Raw genomic sequence first — 12,409 nt, forward strand, 5'->3', positions numbered from 1 at the left:
ATAGTGATAGCCAGGTCAGATTTTCCAATTCTTTTATATTTATTTCCACATACTTCTGGTTTAAGCAAATGGTCTAAACAAAATTGTAAACAACACTTTAATTATGTAAGTCAAACTACATGGATATGATATTATCTATATTAAAATGGAATAAAATATATTATAGATTTTTAAAGAAAGACTTTTGGAATAATTTTCTGAATTAATTGACTATTATATAGCTAGAAATTATTTAATATTGGATACTTTCATAAATCAAGAAAAAAACCCAATAATCTTATTATTGATTCTCAAGTACTTTTACGGGTGTTCTATTAAAAGATATGTGAAAAATGTGAACTTATTGTAATCTTACATAAGTCACCATAAACAATGTTTGTAGGATGGTATAAAATCAGGTTTTAAATATGTAGGTTTTTTGTTATTGTTGTCATTTTGTACTAGGGACAAAACCATGATGCTTAACCACAAGCCCTTTTCATTTTGAAACAATGTCTTGACAAGTTGCTTAGGGCCTTGCTAAGTTGCTGAGGCTAGCTTTGAACTTGTGATTTTCCTGCCTCATCTTTGGAGCCTTTAAGATTATAGGTGTATGCCGCTATGAAAGGCTCAAAGAAGTTTTAATCATTTTCAAATTAAAGGCTTTAATTATCTAAAAACTTGCAAATGGAACTTGTTATTAAATTAGGTCAAACTGACAGTAAAGTAAGCAATAAAAATCAAAGTAAAGTTGTGTAAATCTTAGTAAGATTAATAATTGAAATTTTGCAATCATGTTTTATGAATGATGATTATTTCTCCTTTAATTGTAGGTGAATTTAAATTTGATGAAAATTTTATTGCTTATTTCAACACAGATAAAACTCTTTCTAAAAATGCTTTCTTTATTACCACACAGACAAGAATGGGCACATTCTTATCTCTCCACGTTCAAGTTCTAACATGAAGCCTATAATAGAGTTAAGACTGAAAATTTTCATATAATTTTTCTAACAAGATTGACATACCCAGTTGAGATTTTATTCTATTACAGTATAGCACATATTTATTTTTTTATCAACACTTTTAAAACTTGTGCTAATAAATTCTCTGTGTGTGTTTCCCCTCCAATGTCATTTGTTGTCCTTGCTACTTTTTCTGAAAGTAATTTATGATAATATATGGATGACTGCCATATATAATAAAAATACAGAGAAAAGTATAAAATTTATATGGAAAAAATCTATTTGAAGCCATTTATATGAAAAAAATCTATAATTTCATGTATAGTTCATTCATTTCACTGTTAGGATAGAGTAATTAAAAAAATCCAAATAAAGACAATGTTCATAGACAGAGGAAGAACAAACATAAATGTAACTGATATGATACATTTAGTTTAAAATATTTCATTCCTCTTTGTTTCACCAAGCAAGGGATACATTTACTTTATTATTTATTTCAATTAAATTAGCATACATTTTCTCTTCTAAAACATTTTGACAATTGTTAGCGTGAAACCCACTAGGCCACCATATTTAGATGCCTTTAGGAAAGTCTCACATTGTTATATATTTTAGACAACTGGGTTTATTGGATGAATGCCTATTGTAGGTACTTTAAGGATATTTTAATCATATGATTTTAACTGCAAGAGTACATAATGAACAATAGTAGACTAAAGTATGGTTGATTATAAGTAGAACATTTAAATTAAAATGTGTGTGTGTGGGCTGTGGATGTGGCTCAGTAGTGCGCTCGCCTGGCATGCGTGCAGCCCAGGTTCGATCCTCAGCACCACATACAAACAAAAATGTTGTGTCCGCCGAAAACTAAATATATATATATATATATATATATATATATATATATATATAAATTCTCTCTCTCTCTGTCTCTCTTTAAAAAAAAAAATTAAAATGTGTCACCCAAGCTCCAAATCAATGAATGTTATGATTGTTAACCAATACATGAGAATTTAAAAGTTTACTATAGAGCATATTGCAATTAGTATTTACAACTATATCTTATTTGATGGTCTGTAGATTTCCTTAGAGCAGCAAATAATCCACATTGATTAAATTTCTTCAAATTAAATTCAAAGTTATTCATGGTTTATTTTTTACAGTTGGCTAGAGGAAGGTAAAATTGAAGGTAATTCTTTAGCATATGTCTTCAATCACAGATATTTAATTGATAAAAATGTTCAATTATTAATTAAAACAATATTTTACAACAAAAAGTTGCTAAATAAAATTCCTGTGTCAGATGCTAGATATTGTGATGTGAATGGTGGAAATACTGCATACTTATTTTTCTAGATATACAGATAGACATACAATTATGATATTTGTGTTTCAATCAATGGAATTAGCTAAGTGTACATCAATCATGAGTTAAATATATGTTCATTATGTGGACTATATGAGAATATGTTCAGATTTAATTCTACTTAAAAGCATTTATTTATAAATATCATCACATAGAAGATTCTTAAGAATGTGAAACTGTATTAAATTGAGTTGGAACTACAATAATAAATAACAAAACAATTGTATCCATTGCATGGTGATACAAAGAGGAATTAGATGTTTTAAACTAAACATATCATATCAGTTACATTTATATTTGTTCTTCCTCTGTCTATGAATATTGTCTTTATTTGGATTTTTAAAATTACTGTATCCTAACAATGAAATGAGTAAACTATCCATGAAATATATAGTACACTCGAAAATGGAGTAAAAAAAAAAACAAGAAATAGCATCCATAGGGAAGGGTTATTGTGAGAACATCTTAAAAAAGAACATTGTCCACTACATTAATGGAAATAAAAGTTAAATTTAACCAATGTTAAATTATTAAATATATGTCCAATATATTTGTATTTTTCACAAAAATGTTGTAAGCAAACACAGTAGAGATGTTTTACCTATCTGTATAACACACACTGACAAATTTATGGTATTTGTTTAGAATTTATATAATAAGCATATGATTAATTTCCCAGTACTCTGTATATAGCTACTTGTTAGGATTTATATTCAAGTTTATTTATCTGTTATCTATTATATATTAATGTTTCTCATTTGGGGAAACAAAAACTTTTATTTTTCCTGAGGCAGAAGAAAAAGCTGAGTGAAAATGATGGTTGACATCAATATTGTGTTTGCATAAATAGCTGGGATACTTATAGTGAAAAGTTTTATATTGGATTGAGGAACATGGGTCATTTTTGAGGGAGACACACACACTTATATGTTGATATGTGTGTATATTCATATAAACATATATTTACATCATTGCTTCATATGACTTATTTACTTTCTAACAAGTCTAATTATTTACAACATGATGAAATGGCAATTAGATACAGAAGTGAATACTCACATACATAAAAAGTCAGTAAAAGGAAATTATCTATATTTTCTGTGGCATAATGAGTATAATGCATGGGCAATAATTTGGGCAATGGCTATATTACAAAGTAGACAACAAATCGGATAATGCATAAGCAATGTTGATATCAGGCAACAGCTGATTGTAGCCATAACCAGAGATATGAAAAATTGTGCTGTATATGTGTGATAAGAATTGTAATGCATTCCACTGTTGTTTATTCTAAGAAAATCAGTTAAAAATTTTTATAAAAAGAATATCAGTCAGTTCACATCAGTGCCATTACCTTGAAAAGGTAAGCATATCAGATATTATCATTTTTAGGGAAATATCATTAGTCTCTGCCATTTATTAAGGGGAAAAAATCTACTTAGTATGGATTCCATCATTTATCTACAGAAATAGAAATTTCAGCATCCTAGCTGTTTTCTGAATAACTATGGTGTCTGAAAATGTCACCAGACAAATGGCACAGATGAATAGAGGAATGTGGTCAATTCCATATGCAGTCATAAGAAAACAATTTTCCAAGAATAAGATAGTATCCTCTATTTCAAAATGACTTGAAAAGGGCTGAAACTTTTGAAAAGTGAGCATAGAACTTAGGAAGCCTGTGACTCTTGCAAGGCATTTTTGTGCCTTCAAGCTGTTGAGGACTGAAAAATAAAGAATCATTTTAGTTCTTTTTTGGTGACATTAAATTAAAAGCCACAATTTACAAGACACTTTCTAGGGTGTGGGAGATAAGGAGGTTAGATGAACATATTCCTTGTTCCTCTGATTGGAAAAACAAACAAAATTTTTTAATATGATGTTACATGTAGTGTAATAGAAAAGTCAAACAATTTTGATCTTTTGTGTATATGATACATATAGGACCTTTTGAGTAAATGTTAGAAAAGCAAGGAAGTTTACCTCGTTGAAGAGTGAAAATGGTAAGATCCAACAGGAATTCAGCAATTTCTTAGGTTTAACATTTTCTAAGCACTGTACTTGGATCATTCATTTAATCCTCAAAACAACTCTGTGTGATAGTTCTATTGTTCCACCATTTTTACAAATGGGAAAATACCTCAATTAACTTGTAAAACTTATAATATCAATGACAAAACAAATGGATTGGGAAGTCAGTCCCTTGGATATTTTCCTAGACAATCATGATGACCTGTGTAAATTTCCTTTGCATTTCTCTTAATTATTTCAGTGAGTTATTTAATTATTTTTAGTAGGTGGAAGATAAATGCTTAAGATCTGATGAAGTTGTGCTGGGAAACTTTGCAAAGGCTTATAACTAGAGGCTGGAACACAATTTAGAGATGATTGTATGTGAATTAGTAACAGCATACCAATGATGAATGAGGAATGGATTTGAGATATAGGAATTAAAATTTCCAGGAATTGATGTTTGATCAGGTGTAAAAAGTAAGTAAGGGATGAAGAATAACTGTGTACATGGTATGGACTTAACCATGTGAGGAAATCAAACAGAACAGGTCTGGGACATGATATGAAGGACAGAATAGAAGGGTATATTTTTAGTAAATTGAAATTGAAATGTGTGTTGAACATTTATATGGATATGATCAATGCACATACAGTTCAATTATAAGTATAAAACACAGGGAGAAAAAGAAGTGGGTGAATTATACCTTGATTTCCTTTAGTTCTATTAAACACATACTAATAAGCATCTGGTATATTATAGTCAGGGCACAGAAATGAAAAAACTAATAGGAAATCAGTCTTCCTCTATGAATGGTCATCAGAATATTGGTGAAATGGGGATTACTTAATGTGGAAGACCAAAAGAGGAAATGGATGAAGTAAATAAATGAGATCAATTAAGATGTTAAAGATGTTCAAAAGAAAATAAAAAATAAATTAATAATGTTTTAAATGCAGTGGCAGTATAATGTCAAGAGAGGAGAGGGTTCAATGTTGCCCTGTACTGCACAGTATTTATATGCACCATACTTTTTGATATTTATGACTAGATAATTCCTGCTTAACAATATTTATTAAATCTGAGAATATTTACAATCTGAGAATCACTTTATTTACCCCAAATATACACTATAAATCAAAATAGCATTTTTTTCCTTCAGTTCCTTTAGATAGCTGTGCTTCCATTCTGCTGGTTAAAGTGGAATTAGACCAGATGATAGCAGGTACCAAGCCAAATCGTGGCTTATAGGTAAGAAGACTATGACTAAAAAATACAACCTCTCTCAAGATCATGTGATGAATTGTAATCAGACCTGAGTTGTCATGCAATTCTGAGCCAGAAGAATTTAATGAAAGCATAAAGGTGAGAAGATAATTTGTGTGGAAATGTAATCTAGTTGAGAAGAATGGTTTCTATTTTATGAACCTCATTTTTACTCTAGCATTTTAAATAAGACACAGTTCATATTATTACAGGACATATGGATAGCAAAATATGTATATCTTAATGTTTTTTTTACATATGGAATTACAAGTTATATTTAGAGCTAAAATCTAGAAAAATAGGGTGTTATAACAAAGTGAATAACATTTAAATACCAAGGTTCTATAATTCATATTAATTATTGAGGGGAATTTCGATGCTGTTATTTGTCACTTGTTTAGTGGGGAAAAATGTAATGTCACAATGTGTAGCTCAACTTTGTCCAACATGGTGAAAGTATAGATATGTTCTGGTATTTATTCTCTCACTTCAACTTATTTTTATATTTTTATATATTTTATATAAAATTTTTATATTTATATATATATTATATATTAATATATATTTATATTTATTTTTATATTTTATTTTATATTACTAATATGCCTTATGAGTAATAAAAGACAATCTGCTCCTTATGTTCAGTAATTTATTTTTTTCTGAGTATTTATACCTAACTTTTTGTGAGAACAGATATAATTACAAAAATATCTTTATTTAATCATTTATATTTTCATCTCTGTGTTTATCTTCAGGTCTACTAGTCCATATATTACTTTAAATCCCTCATTGAGTGCAAGACAATTTACGTTGTGCAAGAATGAAATTGCTGGATTGGGGTTGTGGTGCAGTGGTAGGTACTTGTCTCACATGAGTGAGGCAGTGTGTTCCATCTCCACCACCACGTAAAAAAATGAACAAAATAAAGTTATTGTGTACATCTACAAATGAAAATATTTATAAAAAATAATTAAATTGTTTAAACCTTGTCAAGAAACTTATAGGCACTATTGTTTAGAAACTATCAAAATGAATCTATCAACATCAATTGTTAAAATATATTTTTTTGTTAATTTATATTTTTATTTATGATGCTGATGATAGAACCTTGGACTTCATACATACTGTGAAAATGCTTGATCACTGAGCTTCATCCCTAATCCTTTCTGTATTTTATTTTGAGACAGGGCCTTGCCAAGTTGCCCAGGATGACTTCAAAGTTATAGTCCTTCTGCTTCAGGTCTCTGAGTAGTTAGGATTACACCACAACTGCTCCAACATGAATTTAGATATCAAATGGTCTGAAGCAGTCCACCTGGATATAAATGACAATATTGATTATGAATAATGAATTCAGATGTGCAATATCATTCTTAAGGTCTGAATGTGTTTCCTTCAAAATTCAGAAATTCAATGGGATAGAATTAAGTAGTAGAGCATGAAAGGCCTTGTAATTTCATGAAGTCTGCTCTTCTAGGACTGGGATTAGGAGTCCTTATAAAAGTGTTTAAAAAAGTAAAAAGTCTGTCTTGCCCTTCAGCCTTCTGCCATGTGAGAATGCTAAAAAGAAGGTTTCAACAGATACCCACACAGTAGACACTCCAGATTCTAAAACTGTTAAGTCATAAATTTATTTTCTTTCAAAATTATCCAGTGTCAGGTATTTTGTTATAGAAATACAAACAAATAAAGACAATCAGTTAGCCCTCACTAGACAAGTATATGAAAGCAGGAGGTAACAAAATCTCTGCTATAGCATTCTACAATCTGTCAAGTGAGTAACAATAGTTTGAGAAGACTGGAGAGAAAGATAGTAGAAACATAGACATAAGGTTCTGAGTGGCTTAGCTCAAAGGAAGGCACATTTTATCCATGGATAGACCTGTACATCCATCTTTGGGGCATCCTAGATGCAGAAGGAATAACTACATTGTGGAGTTGAATGACAAGTATGGACACACAATTATGAAAACCTTCAAGAGACCATCATCTAATTTTGACATATGCTAATGTGGTTGTAGCCTTATCTAAAACCTCATTTCTGATCACTTCAGAGCTGCACTCCCAGCTACAGTATTAAATATCCTCTGAAGAATGTCAGCTTTATGGTGTAGCTTTCTTATACCTCGAAATGTCTCCAGTGTACAATTCTTCTACACAGAGGTGTTTATTAGATATTACTTAAATCAATGAATTAAAATTCAGAATATATATATATATATATATATATATATATATATATATATATATGTGTTAAGATTTCTATTATCCTAAGAAGATTATTTTTCTTCTTAATTTCCTGGGACATATGATGGCCTAGAAACTTTCTTGGTAATGTAGAATAACTGGAAATAAAAACTGTTGATTGATTCAGAAAATTTTAGCAATCTTGGTGGACTTATTAGGATGATTATAGCAATTTATATAAAAACTATTCCAAATGGACAGATTCACAGACAAGCTTCTAATACAATGTTTACCTATATGGTGTCAGGAACAGAATTGTTAGTTGCTTATTATGTATTTATTTTTGTCTTTGAAAAAGATATCATCTGCAATAATTAGGATTTATTTTTAGTCTATGCTTATATAATTTGTTCATTTTTAATGAACATTAGAATCATTTGAATTCAAAGTTAATTACACTCTAGCATTGACTTCAGATGGCTTATAATGAATAGAATTTTACAGGAACCAAAAAAAAAAAGTGGCACTAAAACCATGCATTTGTTAGGAGTTTTACTATTTTGGTTTTACTTTATAGAAAACAACAACTAAGAGTGATGTTCAAAGAAATTGCAAAGTCTTCCTTCTGATCATTAAAGTACTGTGTGTGTGGACAGTTTCAAACCTCAGTGTTGCAGAGCACTTTTAGGATATATCAGCAGTTCTCAATCAGGAATGTTGTTTTCCACTGAGGGATAGTTTTTAAAAGTTTGGCAAATTTTTTTGTTCTTACAACTGAGTGGATGCACTGCTGGCACCTAGAGTAGAGAGATCAGGAGTACTATTAGGAGTCTGATAGTGTACAGCTTGATCACCTACAACACAGGACTATACAGCCTCAATTGTTAGTAGTACTAAGTAGTACCAAGATGAAGAAACCTGTTATACACTGACTCTTTATGGAAATGTGTGAGTTAAGGCGTGCAGCATAAAAAGAAAAACTATCACTTGATATCTACTGTTTCTAAGACATTGTACTTAAAATCAGTCATCATGAAAAAAAAATTCAGGACTTAGAAATATTGAATTATGCAGATAGGTCAAAATGAGTAAAATGCTTTACAGAAAACTAAAGTCTTTTGTTTTTTGTCCAGAGCAAATAGTAATAGCACATATTTCTGCCTTGCTTTAAAAAAATATTAATATTGTAAGAAAGGATAAAAAAGTAGGTAAAATTCCTGTAGACAACCTCTTAGAATTGTGAATCAGTAATTGCCTTATAATTTTCCATGTCCTTTGAATATGATCAAATAAAGCAATGGATAAAATACATAATCTTCAACTTGCACTCCTTATTCTCAGGAATGTTTTAAATGGAAGACAATTAATATAAATAGTTTCAAATGCATAAAAGTTTGGTGTTTTAAAAAGAAAATTTATATTTATGCATTTTATATGTATGTAATCACATATTTACATATATCTCCCCCATTGAAGAAGACTTAAAAGAAAGGGGACCTAGAAAGAATCTTTAAATATGATGACCTTATTGAATGCTTTAATGTTTGCAAAACTTTTTAGATTCATATATGTCATAACAATTTCATCCGATAACATATAATCAGCAAGTTGTATTTTAATTTTGAGGGTAATTTATCTATTTAGAGTGGAGTATCAACTATATCCTTATCAGATCTCTTATAAGAAATAAAATCCAATATCTATCTTTATTAAGAATGTTTTATTTAGAAACTACCATAAAAACTTAACTGAAAAAGAGGACAACAGACAGATAAAACTAATTATATTCTAATTTTGATATAACAAATGTTTGAACGATTCATATTAAAATCAGTTTTATTCTCACTAATTCAATTCAGCACATAACTGAAGAGCATTATGTGAGGATCTCAAAGAATAAAATATTAGTAAACATTTTATGACATGAAAATACCTACCACTTATTAAAATATATGAGACACATTCACAAATATACCTTAAAGGAACAGGATGTGATCCATGCTGTGGATTGTTTTGAGATGAAGTAAACTAAGATTTCTTGTGATACTGTTTTTGAATTGGCTGTCTTAGTCTTCTTGGGTGCTGGTGATGTGACAGAATATATCAGCTGAGTGCCTCAAGAACAGACATTATCTTTCTCTAAGTTTGGATGACTCGGGAGTCCACCATCAACACACTGATGCATTGTTTCTTGCTCATGAGTTCTTCTTCTGACTTTTAAATTGTTTTCTTCTAACTGTGTTGTCAAATGGAAAAGGTAAAAGGAGAAGGAGAGGGAAAGGATGAAGAGGAAGGAGAAAAAGGAGAAAAAAAGGAAGATGAGGAGAAAGAAGGAGAAGGAAAAGGAGAGAGACTCTAGTTAACAAGGGTACTGAATCCATCCATATGGTCTGCTCCCTCACAGCCACCTTCCAAACACCCTTCCCTAGACAAACATCACCAATTTAGGTGTTAGAACTTCAACAAATGAATCGTGGAAGCACAACAGTCAATAGTATTGTTTTTTACCTTTATATTGAATTTTTACAGGTACATACAAAAGAGGAAAACCAATAAATCTAGGGTCCAGAGTAGATCATTTGTTAACAATCATGTCTCATGTGTTAGTCGTACCTGACTTAACACTGGAAGAAATATGAATTATTTTAATCATTATTAACTTTCAAGTGTCAAAGGGAATATAGGTAATTGGCTAATGTGAATTTGCTAAAAGTTCTAAATTCATTTTATAGAAGAATTTTTATGAAATGTTTTTGAATGATATATGGTACATCAAATGGAATTTTATATAAAAATTATGCCTATATTTTCACTAGTTTTCTACACAAATTAATGTCATTTAAAATACTCAACATTCATTGAAAAAGAGATGAGGCAAACGTGTCGTGTCAAATATCTGACAAAAAATTTCCTTCTTTGTTCTATCAGAGAATTGACTTTAAGAAGTAATAATGACACTAATGATTAAATCAATATGAACACTTTGGAGAGTTAATTGAACCTTCAGTGAATAGCACTTTCAAAATCACTATTACTTAGCTCAATTCAAACAGATCCTCTGCTAGAGAAGGAAACTCATACTTAGGTGTCTAATGAATGAGAGGTGATGCAAAGTCACTTTCAACAAAGCTGATGGAATAACAGCTAATTAGATTGGATCAAAGATGATATAACATCAGCATGACCAAAAACTCCTTTCTGAATATTTACTTTCTCCTTCCAGTACTTAAGCAGAAAATACTTCACATATATTAAGTGCTAATATGAAACACAATTTTTTTCATCTGGGATTCTAGAAAAACATAATTTAGAGTATAGTAGTTAATATTAGCTAACTATTATAAACGTATCTCAAAGGAAACAATAGAAAAATCTGAAAAAGATTGTTGTGTATAAAATAGAATAAAATTAAAAAAAATACATCTGAAATGAAAAAGATGTGAGTTGAAGATTCAGATGCACTATTATATTTATAAGTATGTACAGTATTATATTTGTAAGTGTGTATGACTTTTGACACACTAAATAAGATATGAACATATTAAAATAAACTTTAAAATATAGAAAAAAGAAAACCATACTTTTATTTAAAATCAAGGAAAAATATGGAGAAATATCTAATAATTCAAATTTTTCTAGAAGAGAACCCTGTGTTCTTGGCTGTTCTTTCATGGAAAGAAAGTTCAGTCAGAAAAAAACTTGGGAGATGATGGCAGGAATGAAACAAGAAGTGGCTCCAATGACACAGACTCTTGCTATTCTTATGTAATTTTTTATTTAATTTTTTAATAAAATGTATATTTCTTTGTTCGATGTCTATCCTTAGAATAATTTTCAGAGATTTTAATTGGTTGATTTTAAAATTTTGGCCACTTATTTTTATCTTATTCCCTAGAACATCTTAAGCTACTATTTGTAAAGTCCAGGGTAGCATATAAAATGTTACAGTCAAAATAGCACTATTTAAAAAATATATACATATGTAGGTGTTCTATATTTGGGATTGAGGTCTCTGATAAATATATTGTGGCATACTTGGTGGTTCAGAAGTTTCTGTGCGAAGGCAGAGGATGCCTGGCTGCTAGGAAGTTTCTGTGCAAAGGTACGGAATGCCTGGCTGCTGGGAAACTTCCCTGTAAAAGACAAGGGATGCCTGGCTGCTGTAGCAATTTTCTTCAGGAAGGTTTTGACCTTGATCTTAGGCACATAATTCCTGAGAATAAAGGAACTTGCTTGCTTGATAACTACAATATTTCATCAAGTTCTGGTGCTCCTGGATCTGCCTGCATAGCAGTAACTTCAGACAATGGACTTTCATGAGAGCTGAAGAAACTCTTAACATTGCTTATTGTAACTGTAGAATGTAACTGCAGACTAAGCAACCTTCCTGATACTCTAAACGATAAGGTGGTTATGGTAGTAATGACCTAATGATACCTACTGGTATAAATAAATGTGACCGCTTGGACAATGAGCCACTCGGCCACCTTCCCTGCCTGTGCACCTTTTCTTTGTGTTCCCTTTATTATTATTCCTTAAATACATATATTTGCAAAAGGCACAAAAAATGTACATATGTCCTCCTCCTCGAGTACAGATAGAGCTTTGGGGGAATGCTGATACCTCAGCCTCCAC

Source organism: Urocitellus parryii, chromosome 1 (assembly GCF_045843805.1).
Source record: "Urocitellus parryii isolate mUroPar1 chromosome 1, mUroPar1.hap1, whole genome shotgun sequence".
Taxonomy (NCBI): domain Eukaryota; kingdom Metazoa; phylum Chordata; class Mammalia; order Rodentia; family Sciuridae; genus Urocitellus; species Urocitellus parryii.